The sequence below is a fragment of the Saccostrea echinata genome, unplaced genomic scaffold, assembly GCF_033153115.1.
Source record: "Saccostrea echinata isolate AGI-Se365-2 ecotype Australia unplaced genomic scaffold, CSIRO_AGI_Sech_v1 ptg000033l, whole genome shotgun sequence".
NCBI classification, from domain to species: Eukaryota; Metazoa; Mollusca; class Bivalvia; order Ostreida; family Ostreidae; genus Saccostrea; species Saccostrea echinata.
The window spans coordinates 945,649-962,849 of record NW_026889782.1 but is presented as its reverse complement, the minus strand read 5'-3'; positions in this window follow the sequence as shown (position 1 = coordinate 962,849).

Here is a 17,201-nt window from a genome sequence, read left to right as displayed (position 1 = left end):
AAGAACCACTGAGCAAAAAAAGATGATACTTATGTGAAAGCTTCATTACGTACTCTAGATTCAAATTAGTTCTTATCATAACCCCTGCAAGAGGGGGTCAAAGTTTTACATATGAATATATCAGAAATGTCTTTAAAAATCTTCTTCTTGAGAACAGCAAAACCATGATTAGTTATATTAATATAGAAATATCCTCAGGTAGTGTAGACTCAAATTTGTTCAAATCATGACGTCTGGGGGTAGGGCGGGGCCACAACAGTGGGTCAAGGTTTACATAGGAATATTTAGGTGTAATGGTTAAGGGGCATTTGATTAAAAAGCATTGAAGACTTCAGATAGTGGAATGACCTGACAACCATTGGATTGGACTAGCCTAAGGGTACATAAGGCAAAGCTTTGGGAAAGCCAGGCATTCAGAAGGTAGCTGTTGAAGTTGGAAGATGAATCAGCAATAAAGAAGTTAAGGTATTCTATCCTTATAGCAAAAGATTCAATGAAATTGAATACATAACAGATGGTAGGTGTTGAATACTCAATATATTTAGACATAATTCCCATTTTTTTACTATTAGCATATAAGGGTGGGGTATGTCCTAATTTATGACCTTGAATTTTGGAAAGAGTTATCTCTCTATGTTTTTAATTAATAAAAAGATCAATTTTAAGAAACTTATCTGGTTAAAAAAATTGTTTTCAATTGTCATTCCATTTCTAATGTGTTTAAGTGCATTTTTACAGTATTTATTGATATTATTTGAATTTTTATTTTTAAAAAATTTGCTCCGTAGACTTCAATGCAATCTTTGTTAAGGACTTACTGCTCAGTTAATTACATTTTTAAAATTTTTTCTTGGTAAATCCTTTTCAACTGTAAATGCTTTAAATTAATATCAGAGTATTATGTATGTGATGGACATTTAAGGATAGAGGATGGAAAACTTTAAGGTTAAGAGCAAAATAAAGTATAAAAGTTATAAAGACCTGTGGCAAGTATCCTAGGGAATTGCTGCTAAGCTCTGGGTGTAGTAAATCTGAAGAAGATTGAGACAACTGGTTCTTATCTATCAATGGGAACCTAGGGGAGAAACACGATGCAAATAGTACCTTACCCAGTCCCCATCTCCAGACAAGAGAAAATTTAAGTACTGTGTGACATACTCTCAGACAGAGCTGTCTTAATAATTATTCCAATCATTAACTCAGACAGAGTAAAAGGAAACCCTGTATATCCCTTGTAAGAACCTGATCATACCATTACATAGGAAATATCTTTGAAATCCTCTTCTCAAGAACAACTAAGCCATTATTAGTCATATTTATAGAGAAGCATCCTTAGGTATTGTAGAATCAGGCTTGTTCAAATAATGACCCCTCTTAGGGCACAACAGCAGGACAAAGTTTTGCATAAGAATATATAGGAATCATCTTGAAAAAATCTTTTGCTCAAGAACAGCAAAGCCATGATTAATCATATTATTACAGAAGCATCCTCAGGTAGTGTTGATTCAAATTTGTTCAAATTTACGGTGGGTAGGGTGGGCCACAATGAGCAATCGGAGTTTTACATAGGAATACATAAGAAAAAAATCTTTAAAATTCTTCTGTTTAAGAACAGCAAAGCCATGATTAGTAATATTGATATTGAAGCATCTTGAGGTAGTGTAAATTTAAGTTTGCCCCCTCCCCCCGTAAAACTTTTAAATACTGAACTGATTTCTGCTTCTTCCTAGCCAGTGTGCTCAGGTGAGCGATGTGGCCCATGGGCCTCTTGTTTGAAAGTTCATGTATTTTTTTTACCTGCATAATTTAAAACAATTATTCAAAATAAAACCAGGGGGCTCTAGAAAGTAACTTTATATGCTTTAAAATCAAACTATACATTTCTCCTAGCCGGAGCTCAAAGAACAGCAGAGCAACTGTTTATATAGGTAATACATATCCATGTATAATCCTTACTGTTTTGGAGATCAATACGATGATTTAGCCACATGTACAATATTGTACTTCGAGGGTGATTAAATCATTGTATGTACTGGAAAAACAGAAATACCTGTTTTATTATATGATTGTGCCCTTTTATTACCCGATCGGTTTTCATATTCCTATGGAGCAGAATTTATTCAAAAACTTAGAGATACGTGAGAAGAAAACACTTACTGTGGCCTTCAAGTCGACATTAAGATATATCAACGTTTTATTAATAAACAATAATTATTTCAATTCATATATCGACTTCCTCTAGCCCATTGAACTTAAAATAAAAGAAACTACAAAGCAACACCTTTTTAGCATTTGGATGTTTTACCGACTACAGACTATAAGGGCCAACTAACAACTAAACTGTATGACGACAGAGATGACGTCAATTTTCTATCGTCAACTTTCCTTATTTATGTTGTATTCTGCTATCACCTGCAAATGGCTTTTATGTTTACTACATGTAACTTAATGGAACTGGGGGTGGGGGGTGGGGCTAAACTAAATTAATGGTTTTTACGATAGGAAAAAAAAGTCGGGGGACAACCCCCAATGCACTCCAACCTCCGATTCTATAAGCTTGTTTGTTATATTCACTTGAGTGGAAGTCTATCAGGTGCAGGTGAAATGAAATAACTTTTCAGAGCTAACTGTATCATGTTGAAGTTCCTAATCTTTTTTAGTCAAAAGTAGAAAAAAACAAGACCTATAATTCACCTGGAAGGTCACGTGCAGGTGAACATGCGACAGGTTCCAAGTGCAGTGAACAGACAACTTGAATCCATTAATCAGGTTTCAGCAATGTAATATTAACATTCCAGTGCTGACCAAAACCAAACCTGTCACTGATGTAGTGAGGAAAAACAGAACCTTATGTAGATTGACCCTATATGATCTCTAAATGGAAAAACCTTCTAAATTTGAAAGTTGTCTATCAGAAAAAAAACTTTATTCTGAAAACTGTAATCTATTTGACTTGGAACTCAGGGCCATTGAGCATTATTATTAAAGTTGACGTCCTTACCTATCGGTTTAACCTAGGTTAGATTAGTTTTCGTATTTAATTAAAGTTAATTCTGTTTAAATTATTCTGAATATTTGAAAACAAATATTGCACGGTCACAAAGTGGCACTAGTAGTTCATTGTAAATGCGTGAATATTGTTTACAACTCGAGACTGTGATGTTTTTATTTTACCGTTTGTTGCCGACAATTTTCAAACCATTTCATCTCATTTTTTTCAAAGTCAACAAACAAAAAAAAATTTATTTTTTTCAATTGTATCATCTTATTCAAAAGAATCTTTTAGAATTAATTTCGAGTGTCCTAATATATGAACATCTCTGTCTCTGTCCCTCTCTCTCTCTCCAGGGAGGTAGTATGCCTTGCATGCATGTCTGAATCCGCTTTTGTCGGTTCTGCATTTAATTTAATTTAAAAACACTATTAGCTTTCCAGTCATCATCTTCTAACTCATCAACAATTTCTCTGTCTCTTATCTGGTCCAGCTACCATTTATCTATCAGAGAAGAGCGAGTTAAACGGTTCCTTTGAGATTCTTGATTTATACACTTATGTTCATGTATCTGATCAGTGGACACTTGCTGTCTGCTTTTGTCAATCGTAAACTTTTAGACATTTTAAGCTTCTTCTTTTTAACCACTGAACCAATTTCAATCAATTTTGGCATATAGCATCAATTGGTGAAGGGATACATATATAAGGATTGCGAATTTCATGGTCATTGGGGCCTGAGACGTAGGGCTAAAACCATAAAAAATAGTGCAACCTTCAGAAATCGTGAAATTCATAGCCCCGGGGTCAGGGGTTAAATGGTTTTAGGGTGGGGCTCTATTGATCATATAGTGGACATACATTGTTCGAAAATCTTCCTCTCTGCTCCAGGATATTAAGCAAATAAAATAAATGCATGGTAATGATGATCAAAGGCACCTCTTCCAAAATTGTGAAATTCATGGTCCCTGGGTCAAGGGTTCAGGTGTTAAGTCGGGGATCTGTTGATCAGATAGTAAAAGTGTTTAAATTCTTTAAAAATCTTCTCTGCCCTAGGGTATTTAAATTAATCTCCCCTTAAAAGAGGACGTGACCCTTGAGTTGAGCAAATTTTATACCCTAACTCGAGGATGCTTAACGGCAAATTTGATTGAAATCGGACCAGTATCATGGGAGAAGATAAAAATTTTAAAAGTTCCACAGAATCTCTCTCTTCTAGACCCCAGTGAATATTCTTCAAAACAATGTATTGTCAACAAAATGCTCACAGTACATATTGTCGCCGACAACAATATTTACGGATGTATGACTGCACATTTTGTCGTCCATTCTACAGGAGGACATGAAGGATCTTTTCCGCACATATTGTCGTCCATGACAAAATATACCGATGTGCAGTGAGGATAGGTACATATTGTACGGCGACAATATGTACAGAACGACAATCTGTACCGTCACAAACCTCCTGTCGACATTCAAGTGTTCGATGCCCCCCAAAACACTAAGGCACCCAAAACCAAGTACATGTATATTTGTACTCTTACCTTATTCCTTTATCGTTGAGCCGACAGAAAACGCAACGGCAGAGTTGTACATCCGAAACGCAATTTTTTTTCCTCCAAATATTTTCTGTCCCAGATATTTTACGCAAATTAGACCATTCAAATTCGAATCATTTATTCAAAAATAGCAACATTGTTGAGAAAAGTCCACAGAAACCATCAACTGCAAAAACACTGAGGATTTACGATATTTATAGCAGTTTGAAGAAATTACTCATGTTGCCTGAACCTACCTGTATAATGTGTGTACCTAATTCAATAATGAAAACATATTTATATGGCTGGATAACTTAATGCATTACAGGTCTGTCCTCCAAAAAAGATAAATATTTCCTCACGTAGTATTTAATATATGCAATTGAACTAAACCAATGTAACACTGTTTTGCAAAATGCGATGGCCAATGATATTTTATCGGCCATGAGAACTAGGAAGTAGTTATTATTTACCAAGTGATACTCCAAAATAATTAAATGATAAATTCAATGTACTTTTATAAATACATATTTTTTTTTTTAAAAATACAGTTATATAATATTTTTCGTAAATAAGAGAATAGACACGCAAAGGTGATGCAGTAAAAGCGGAGGCTAATTCTCTCACAAGAATCTAACGTTACATGTACTTTAATGCACAGAGTGAAAGTTACAGCTTCTTTTGAGCAAACCTAAAGTTTTTGATATTGCATCTAGACACAAGTGCTTTTACATTGTAGAAAAGATTTCTACCATAAAGGACATCATGAGAGAGTGATTTGAAACTGATGAAGTTGGAGAAAACAATTTTATACTTGGAAATGCGAAGGGCAAACAATATGCATGTTTTTTAAGGGGTTATTAACTACAAAAATATGGAGGTAATGAACAGTAATCAAGCTCAAAAATCCATTGAAACAGAACAAATCGGGACCAGAACGAACACCTCTAAAACCATCAGAGGTGGAATAATGTACCATGGAGGAGTAAGCATCCTGTCATACAATAGGCATTAAAAGTTTCTTTGTGTGCAAATGAATAGAGATCATAACGAAAAAGGCGTACTGTATAGGAAGATAACCGGGAACATTCATTAATAGGACAAATTGTAGGAATGTGTACTGCTGTCTTATTTAAAACCAAATTTAGAACGTAATTGATAATTTGCAGGATATCGAAATTGTTTTCTCCAAAACTCTCTAAAACAAATGTAATACATGTAGTTATCTCAAAATTTTTGTAGAACTGAGCATGTTGTTTAAAGAAAATAATGTATTGTACATTAAAAACAAAAAGGGTCAAAATAAGGCCAATTTTAATTAAAACAATGTTTGTTTGCCATCTCCCGACTCGGGATGAAAAAAAATGTGTCTGTAGGTAGGTGAGAATTATTTTTCTCAGAAAAGTTCAATTTCGATACAATTTTAAAAACCTATTCTAGAATACATTAAAAATAATTTTGCTTCCTGGAGGTTAAAAAAAGTCTTGAGTCGGGCCATTTATAGCCAGTCGATCGGGAGAGGGCACTCAAACAATTTTTTAAAGGTGGCCTAATCTGATTTTTTTTTCCTTAAAATTAAATTTACCCTTTCTTGGTTATTAATCGCCGAGTCGACAGATATTTCAGCAATAACTAAAATTTATTTCCTATGAAGAATGTTCAAGTAATGCCTTTACACTTATTTGGGCCAAAGTGTTCGACCTTAACGTTTATCAGCTCGAACATCAAAACTAAATGTTTTTTTGTGTTTGATGATACATCTCCAAAAACTCAGTGTATCAAGCAAAACACTTTAAAATGTTGGTCCTTATAAATGTTGTAAGCACAGACTGCAACTTCAGATGTAAAAATAAATCATAATTATAGATTAAGTCTGTATGAAATAAAATTTGTTACTATTATATGCTTCAAAAATGCTCACTAGTACATGTATTTTTACTTAAGTCGTTATTATTTAGCCGACAAAAGACACAATGGGGCTAGAACACATCTAGAATGGTCTGAGTTTTTTTTAAATAAATATTTTGATATGTAATGTCCGGGAAGTTTCATTTATCACTAGATCATAAAATTCTATTCAACTATTGAAATATAGCACGTTACATATTTGTTGGATACATTAATTGTTCATGAAAGCTAATCAATAACCAGGTACACTTATGGGGATTTTAAATGAGTTTGTAGGTTCACGTGAAAAGGAATGACGGTGCACACATTTCGGAAACCTTCCTGGTTTATGTTAAGGATAGATAGACCAGGTGTAATATTGTATGTCCCACATAAGCGCTTAAAAAGCTATCCAATATATGAAGAATTTATGGTGAATTTCAATGATATTTATTTCCGGCATTATCAACAGAAAAACAAGTCAGAAGTCTTTTCCAAACTTGACTCCAAAAATTATTCTAAAATTAAAGAAGAGATCAATTCAGTATTTTTTTTAAATAATGATAAAATATATTTTAATGGTTTGAAAATGCATGCGAATGTGATAAAGCACAAGCTGTGGATACTACACTTTCACTAGAATCGGATGTTAATTTAATTAAAGATTGCGAGAAAAATGTTGATGAGAGTGTTATTTATAACGTATTGCTGTTAATATTTTTGTTTTGCTACAATACGAATATCCCAAAGCAATGTCAACGTGCAAAAAAAAAAAAAAAAATGTTTTGTGGGTTCAGGACATATAGGTGCATTCACATGTGCTTCACCTTAAAGGGGCATAGACACACCTGCATTGCTGTTTTGTTTACAACTTTGAATTCTTATATTTGAAAACAGCTTTATGATTTGTACTCATATGTTTTAATATTCCGTAACAAATCATTCGTCATAACTTAATTCAAACACCAGTGTTTGTAAACATGCGCTAAAGCACTATTTATTGTGTTTTCTTTACCCGGGTGCATTGCACATGCAGACCTGCCTACCCTTCCGCTTTTGGCGTAATTCTTCCGCTTTTTACCATAAAACTACGCTGTTACGCCATGGAAATTTAATTTTACGCCTTTGAATATTTTTCCTAGACAACTAAATGAAAGGCTAACTTGGGAGTTAAAGTAAAGGCTTTCTTAAATTAAAACGAGAAGGTAATTAATAATTAGTAGAGGGTTTCGGTTCTTCACGATATGATTATTTACGATACAAACAACATACGTAATATGCTTTGTAGTTATGCCTTTTAAACGGGTGGCATGCCAAAAATTAAAAAAAAAACAACTCTTGAATGATATGTGCAATAAGTAAAGTCAGTTTAATTTTCAATTCAGTTTATTCTTACATTGCTTAAGAACAACATAGAGACAAATAAATGTAGGGAAAACGAAATAGCGCGATAATGCAGAATTTGTATTAACATGGAAATAAAACTCTGAATTTTGTGATTTTCTAGAAATTTTCCTAAAGTTCATTAGGCATGTAAGTAAAATAAGTTTGATACGACTGCATTTAGGATACCAGTTTTACAACACATGTTTTTGTCAATAAATGATTTGAAAACGAAACATTCATGCTTGCTTTGTTCAATGATGTATAACCGTCACGGTAGCTCAGTCAGTAGAGCGCTCGCTCCGTGATCGGAATATCGTGAGTTCGCATCTCGGTCGCGACTAAACTAAATCGATAAAAATAGGTAGCAACTGTTCCTTCGCCAAGCGCTCCGCGCTTTGAAGTGAAAGTTGCGGGTCTTTCGGGTGAGACCTTAAAAACCGAGGCCCCATGTTACGGTAGGCTATTACACGATAAAGAACCCTCACTGCTCAATGGCCCTGAGTGCCGAGTAAAGGTTTTAATTTGAAGCCCTTCACCGGTATATGGTGGCGTCTCTGTATTAGTGAAAATATAGTATCATCCAAAACATCAAACTAGGGAAACATACAGGATTACACCTTCACCCCTGAAATTCCGCCAAAATGAGTATTGAAATTACACCCTCGCAATGAAAAGGGTAGGCAGGTCTGCACATGTCACTGAACACGAACTAACAACAATAGTGTGTTGTTGATTCTCTCAAACATTTTAGTTCTGTCTTTTCTTGATTATAGATTTAATATGTTACCAACACACCTCGATCTTTAAGAATATGTTATTTATACACCACAATTTCCAATTTTTCACAATTATTTATAATTAATTGTGCAAAAATGAATGACAAACATGCCATAATTAAAATTATTCGTGTTTGACACGGATCAATTCCTGCAGATGTGCTATAAGAGAAACCCCTTTGCAAATTGCAGGTTGAAGACAATTTCGTACACTTTGAATTTTGGGAAAAGTATATTTCAAAAACCAATAATCAAATGCTATGTATGACATCATGTGCACTACACCAACTGATTGATTGTTGATACAAGTCCCATTCCAGAATATTTCACTCATGTAGAAACGTCATTTGCCTTAGATGAGCCACAGATTTTTACATCGCGTTTACGGTCGTAGCAGTGAAGATTCTTTTTCATGCTAAAGCCTATAATCAAAACGGTAGCTAGGTTTGTAAAGTTTCATTTGAAAGTCCCGTGACTTTCACAGACATTTGGTGAAGGACTGTTTGTTATACGGAAGGGTTAATGTACGAGTAGCGCTCCATTCTTTAAAAGTAATGGAGCCGAGGCCCCGAAGGCACCGAGGCCCATTGCTTTTAAGGAATGGAGCCCAACGAGTATATTAACCCGCGTAAAATCCACCTTTTTATGCCCCCGGATCGAAAGATCCCGGGGGTATATTGTTTTTGTCCTGTCTGTCTGTTTGTCTGTTTATCTGTTTGTTTGTCTGTTTGTCTGTCTGTCTGTTGTCAACTTTAACCTTGCCCATAACATTTGATTGGTTGGAGCTATGACTTTCATATTTCACATGTGTATTCCTTGTGACAAGACCTTTCTTTGAGTACCATCATATTTGACCTTTTGACCTTGACCTTGGAGTTTGACCCACTTTTGCAAAATTATATGAGACTTTAACCTTGGCCATAACTTTTGAACAAGTGGTGCTTGGGGTTTCAAACTTCACATGTGTATTCCTTGTGACAAGACCTTCCTCTGGATATCAACTTCTTTGACCTTGACCTAGGAGTTTGACCTACTTTTGAAAAACTTTAACCTTGGCCATAACTTTTTTACGGTTAGAGCTAGGGCTTTCATACTTCACATATTTAATCCTTGTGACAAGAACTTTCATTTGGATACCAACCACTTTGACCCTTTGCCCTTGACCTAGGAGTTTGACCTACTTTTGAAAAACTTTAACCTTGGTCATATTTTTGGACGATTAGAGCTAGGGCTTTCATACTTCACATATGTAATCCTTGTGACAAGACCTAACTTTGGATACAAACCACTTTGACCTTTTGACCTTGACCTAGGAGTTTGTCCTACTTTTGAAAAACTTTGACCTTGGCCATAACTTTTGAATGGTTGATGCTAGGGCTTTCATACTTCACATAATTATGTAATCCTTGTGACATCACCTTCCTTTGAATACCAACCACTTTGACTCTTTGACCTTGACATAGGAGTTTGACCTACTTTAGAAAAACTTTAACCTTGGCAGTAATTTTTGAATGGTTGGTGCTAGGGCTTTCATACTTTACATATGTAATCCTTGTGACAAGACCTTCCTTTGGATACCAACCACTTTGACCCTTTGACCTTGACCTAGGAGTTTGACCTACTTCGAAAAACTTTAACCTTGGCCATATTTTTTGAACGGTTAGAGCTAGGGCTTTCATACTTTACATATGTACCGTAATCCTTGTGACAAGACCTTCCTTTGGATACCAACAACTTTGACCTTGACCTTGATGTTTTACTTACTTTTAAAAAACTTTAACCTTCGCCATAACTTTTGAACAGTTGCAGCTAGGGCTTTCAAATTTAACATTTTTTATCTTTTGGCCTGGATTTTGACTTGCATTTGAGAAACTTTAACCTTTGCCATAACCTGCCATACGGGGGCATCAGTGTTTCACAAACACATCTTGTTAAATGCTTGTAATTATTGTTTATTAATATATAATAAAGAATAATTATAAGATACATTGTAAATATACATTTAACATATTAGTAGTCTTTATTTATATAGAAAAAGTAAGGCGAAAAAAGTGTACTGAAGTTATTCAAATCCGCTGTCATTCAACAGCTTCGATAGCGTAGTGAGACGAGTACCTGACTCCTCATGTGAAGGTACCGGGTTCGATTCTCAACAGTGCCACATTTATTTTCTTTATGTGCAAATAAACTTGTTTTCAGTGTAATTTGCAACTCTCCATTCCTGAAAAATAATGGAGCACTCAAACAAGAGTGACGTCACAGGTGGATTTTACCTACCCTTAATGCCTTCGATTTGACGCGTTATCTGAAAGACTTGGAGAATCCTAACCGGACCCCGCGGTCACGAACCGATCGCCCAATCAGTAGGCCACTGCAACCAGACTACTGTGAAGGAGTGAAAAGAAAAGAGAATGATTGGATTTTTCTGCTTTTTACCAGTCCGCTCTGCGGGCGCCCTATAGTGATCAGTCTCTCTGTCCGTCTGTCCGTTCGAGATCTCTTGTCCGCAGCATATTTTCTCTCTCTTTGGCTCAATCTGGCTCATACTTCACCCACAGAGTGTCTTTGGGAAAAGGGTGTGCAATGACCTTGAATCCTGTTTCTATGTCTAAGAATAAGGTCATAGCAGAATTATATGAAAAATCCTTGTCCAGAGCATATCTTCTCTCCTCTTGGTACAATGTGGCTCATACTTCACTCACAGCGTGCCACTAGCCAATGGATGTGCACTGACCTTGAATGAAGTTTCAAGGATCAAGGTCAAAAATAGCCTCTCTGTTTTAAATATCTGTTCGGTGCATAATTTCTTCCCCTCGAGTCCAGTCAGCCTCGAACTTTACCAGTTGACATAGGGTACGGAACATTGCTGATTTTCCTTCTATTTTGATAGAGGATATGCAACAATTTTCATACAGGATGTGCAACATTCGTGATTTTTGTGCCGTTTTTTGATAGAGGGTATGGAGCACTCGTGATTTTCGTGCTATTTTTATTATAACAAGGATGACACAGTAGCCCTTTAGACTAAAACAACACATCCCTTAATAGTACACAAATGTTTCTCTTCAAAATAAACCCTTTTCAGCTACCTTACATTTTCATGTTCGTTGATGAAAGCAGGGCCCTTTGAAATGGCCACCATCTCAATGTTATCTAGTTATAACTGATTATTCCACACTTGACCTGTTCAAATCATTTAACCCCCACCCCCTTCCCCCGTTAAAGAGTGCATATTGTTTAGCACCTGTCAGTCGGTACGTCGGTCATAAACCAAGTGTTGTCTGCTCAATATCTTGAGAACCCTGTGTTTGACAGATAACAAACTTGGTACGTAGGTACCCCGTGAAGAGTAGATGACCCCTTTTGATTTTGAGGTCACAAAGTCATAGGTCAAGCTTCTCTAGGGAAAGGAAGATCTTGTCCGTTCAATGACTGACGGATGGAGATAACGAACACTAATCGCGCTCAAAAATCCATTGAAACAATACAGATCGGGTGTAGAGCAAACACGGAACTCTAAAAACATCAAAGGTGGGATCAGGTGCCATGGAGGAGTAAGCATCCCCTGTCGACCGGTCACACCCGCCATTCTCAAACAATTATGACCAAGAATCAGTCACATTATTTAGCATAAAAATAGTTTAGTTGAAGTACTTAGAAAAAGATATGCTTGGCAGTTTATATGTTGTTGACTTTGTCCTTAGTTACAAATCCAAAAAATACGAAACTCATTGAGAGGAAGTTACAGTCGTGTCTAAACAAAATTCAGTATTGGGCCGAGGAGAATGGTTTGAAATTTTTAGAGAAAAAAACAAACAAACAAAACTGCATGTGTGATTTCAGTATTTAATAAAATTAAAATCAAATACCGGTAACCCTGCATTTAACTGTGTATTTCATCCGGAGCATAGACATATATAATAAACAAAAATTCATTAAATCAATTGGTTTAGGATATAAAATTCATATGAGAGATTTCGACCTACGGATGGATATTATAAAACCTATCACTAATTCTGATATACCATGGAAAGTTATTATACCAGCTATAAATGCTTCACTTACTTAAAACACCAAGTCAGAAAGGAATTCCATCGTTTTCAAGCAGAAATAAATAATCTAAACATTCGACAAATTTATACAGCTGGTCCAAAAGACAAAAACAAAGTTGCAGCTTTCTAGACGACTTCCTGATGAAGCAACGATTTTTACAGCTGAAGCAAAGGCAGTTCAACTTGCATTTGAAATCAGTGTATTTAAGCATCTTGTGACAAGACTCGCTCTTCTGCTTACAATCCATAAACAATATGAACATTGATCACCCATATATTTTGGATATATTAACCAAATACTATCACTTCATTAAACAAGGTAATGATGTTGAATTTGGTTCGATCCGAAGTCATATTACACGATGGCTGATAGTGCCGCAGAAATGCACTTCAGTATGAAATTGTACACTAAAATACCTTACACTGTTAAGAAATATTAAGTAAAAACTTCTGTAAATTCACTTTGGCAAATATTTTGGGATTTTTGTGATAATAATAAACTTTATGCAATACAAAACGAAGGTAAACAGTCATCCGATTTTGCCTGAAACGTCAGGACGAAGTCATTATATCAAGAATACGCAATGGATATTCAAGGTTTACTCATTCATATTAACTAAACGGGGAACATCAACCTAAATGCATAGCTTGTGATTAACAATAAACCATATTCTTTTAGACTGTTCTGATTTTCGCCTGTACGAAATAGACTTTTTAATAATGTGCAAACAATGCATGACCTTTTTACAAATATTAGTCCTGGTACAAATTTAGAATACATGCAGGAAACAGATTTTTACAGTAAGATTTAGATGTATACATTTTAATTGCACATTTTTGTTATAATAAATTTAAATGTTTTCATATATTCAAATTTAAAGTCCGTCGGATGGGACGTTAAATGGTGCTGCGTGTCAAGGATTACAATTCCCTTGGCACGTAAAAGATCGTGTTTCTGGTTTTCGAAAAAGAGTAGGCTCACTGGTGGCCGCCAGAGAAATTTATATAGAGGTTATATAGAGGTTTGAAAGTTATTTGGGGGGGGGGGGGTGGCATAAAATTCACACCAAGCGAGTTTATTTGTCTAGAGAGACAACTAGAAAGGGTAAGGCGATGGATAAAATACACAGATTGGTTAAAGAATATGTCTAGAAGTAGGTAATGAAAGGTCGCTGATTGACAAATGCTGGAAAGTAGCGAAATACATCCCCAAAGTGCGCAGAAAATCTTGCGCCGTAAATTGCAAAATATTTGCATTTGCGGGATCTGTAACGTTATGGTCAAAGGCTAAAAGATAAAACCATAACGATACAGTTCTGCATCTACGACGTAATTATCCAACAATATTGATTGGCAGGGGATGTGTGACAATAGATGGATAGAAGCGACACGACATGATGCTGCCACAGTATTTTGTTCAGAGATGTGGTTTGACGAGAACATTCCATAACTATTACGCAGAACAAGACCTACGTAGACCCAGACCGCTAAAGAATACGAGGCATCCAAGAGCACCTGTGTCATCAGCCACTTCACCATCTATGTGTGTATGCATCAGATTACAGTCCATCAATTAGAAGTTGCGTGCGGGAATGCAATGGAGCCCTCTACTCTAGAGAAGCCATAGTGTTAGAAAAAAATTCCTTCCTAAGTGCATGAAGCGGCGGAATCATCCGTAGTACAGTGTACATGACTATGGAGCAGGAGTGTTCCTAAGTGCGTGAAACGGCGGAATTATTAATACATGTAGTACAAGACTTTGTAGAACAGGATCGTTATAAATATCTACCACCGTACCTAATAAGTCAAATCTTTTAACCCTCTTTAAACTACTTCAAACCTAGAATTCACCAAGAACAGATCAGTCAGATGACAAAGACTTGATCCAGATCTTCATGTGATAGTGGATCTACATGACGTCAATCACTCTTTCTTTCAAAGAGGTCCGTTTCCTGTTGAAGGGGAAAAAGAATTAAGTGTCATGTTCAACGTAGTCAGCCTCCCAAAATATTCAAGAACATCCAACAATTGCGTTATTTAGATGAATCTCCGCTGTCTCAGATTTCAACATTGATTTTTTTTTTATTTTGTGAAAAGGGTCTTTGTTGAATTTCTTTTTCTTCCTGTATAAAATACACACCTCCATCATGTCATGTGACCAGTATAACCCTTTTATCCCCCACCAAGTTCATGCATATATTTTGAGGTTTTAAAAAAATGGCATGCTTTTTGAGTATTTTTCAGAGAAATTGTAAAGGGAACATTTTTTTTTCTGTGAAGACTTTAAACAATTTTGGCGTTCGTTATCCAATTATTACATATAAGAAAGGCATAAGTGAAGAAATGATTACTACAATTCAGTGAAAAAAACTTGAATCCCTATTTCATCAAACATAAAATTGTACAAAAAAGAAAACAGGATTTTACTTCCGAAAGCAACGAAAACTTTAGAAAACTAATCGTTTTTAACGATTTGAAAATTATTTGGGTCACTTTCATGATACAGCTGTGGGTCCGGACAAGACCCATTATCAAGTACATGTACTAAGTTAATACTAAGGAAGATCTTCTACAACTCTTCAATGTGATCTAAGAACAAGATTTTTTCCCGAATTCTCTGATACAGACAACAGTTATCTCTATTTCAAAGCCTAGTAGGGATAATGAAGATACCAAGGATTATAGACCACTTACTTTGACAAGTTTTTAATGTAAAACGTGCATTAATAATAAGTGAATACTCAATATGGTTCCTTGAAACCATTAACATTTTAACCGTTATAGAATGTGGTTTTCGAAATAAAAAGTACTGTTAACCGGCTAGCTAGTCCTGAAACCTCTATACAAAACGCTATTCCAAAAAGTCCTTTGTACATGTGTTTTTTGTTGTTGTTTTTTTTAAATACATGTAATAGATATTTTGCGGTGGGCTTAGGTTTAATGATTTCAAACAATTTTAAACAGGAATTTGTAGTAGACGTATTCTCTCAGTCACCATATGCATTATAAAAAATAATTTAGCGTTAGTACTTAATAATGGTTCGCCATGGCATTTTGTATATTGATTGCTTTTGTTCACAAAATGAATTAAAAAATGTTCATTCCATTTAGCGACAGAGTAAAAAATTACAAAATTGATCACTAGGATAATATGAATGGTTTCTTTTTTCGGACGGAAAGCTCAAGATGTTTTGGTGTAAGTTTGAAACCCAACAGAATTGATAAAACATGAATGTTTTAAGTGTATTATTTGATAATAAATGTAAATTCAAACAAAAAAGGGGCAGAGTCGAGAGGGACGTTAAACAACATACAAACAAAACAAAAAGGGGCAGTACTCTGCTATTTAAAAAAATGCTAAAACATTATTGAGTTTTACTCTCATCTTGTTAAGATATTATATAATTTCACCATGTTTGCATTTGAAATGAATCGGAATTAACAGTACATAGATTCATTAAAAGAAAATGCTGATAACTACTACTGAAATTTTCAGTTTCTGCTCTCTAATTTTTGTAGGGATGTCTGTATAAGTTGAAATTGCATGAGCAAGTATCTTATAAGAAAATATAAGTCAAGTTTGAATTTGGTCATGGTCCGACAATTTTTCAGAGTTACATGTGTGTCCCTCTTGAACTGAATTTTTCAGTTTCCGCTCTCAAACTTTTGTAACCGTTCATGGTAGCTCAGTCGGTAGAGCGCTAGCTCCGTGATCGGGAGGTCGAGAGTTCGAATCTCGCCCGCGACTGACCAAAGTCGATTAAAAAAATGGGTAGCAACTGCTCCTGCGCCATGCGCTCGGCACTTTGAAGTGAAAGTTGCTGGTCCCTTGGATGAGACCTTAAAAACCGAGGCCCCGTGTCACGGAAGGCGTTGGTGCAATAAAGACCCCTCACTGCTCAATGGCCTTCAGTGCCGAGTAAAGGTCAAAATTGTAAGCTCTTCACCGGTGTATGGTGACGTCTCTATATTAGTGAAAAATTCTCGAACGTTAAACAACATACAATCAATCAATTAATCTAACTTTTGTAGGGATGTTTATATAAGGTTGAAATTGCATGTGCAGTATACAAGTCAAGTTCGAATTTGGTCATAGTTCGATGATTTTTTGACAGAGTTATCCCTCTTGAAATTAGAAAAAAATCAGAAATTTTCAGTTTCCGCTCTCTATTTTTGTAGGGATGTATGTATAAGGTTGAAATTGCATGTGCAGGAAAAATACAGGTCAAGTTCGAATTTGGTTGTGATACAATGATTTTTGACACAGTTATCCCTCTTGAACTTGGAAAAAATAAGAAATTTTCAGTTTCTGCTCTCGAACTTTTGTAGTGACGTTTAAAATAGAATATGCAGGTATTTTACCCGAAAATACGGGTCAAGTTTGAAAACAAATTTAAAACTAAATATTGCATTTGAAATTTTGGTTGCTTCCGGGGGCATTCGTGGCATTAACGACACATAGTTAATAATTAAAACAGTATCTTACATGGTAATACCATTAGAAATTGCAAAACCCATAATTTACTTTGAAATGCTAATATGGAAGTTAATTAAACCAGTTTTGAATACAT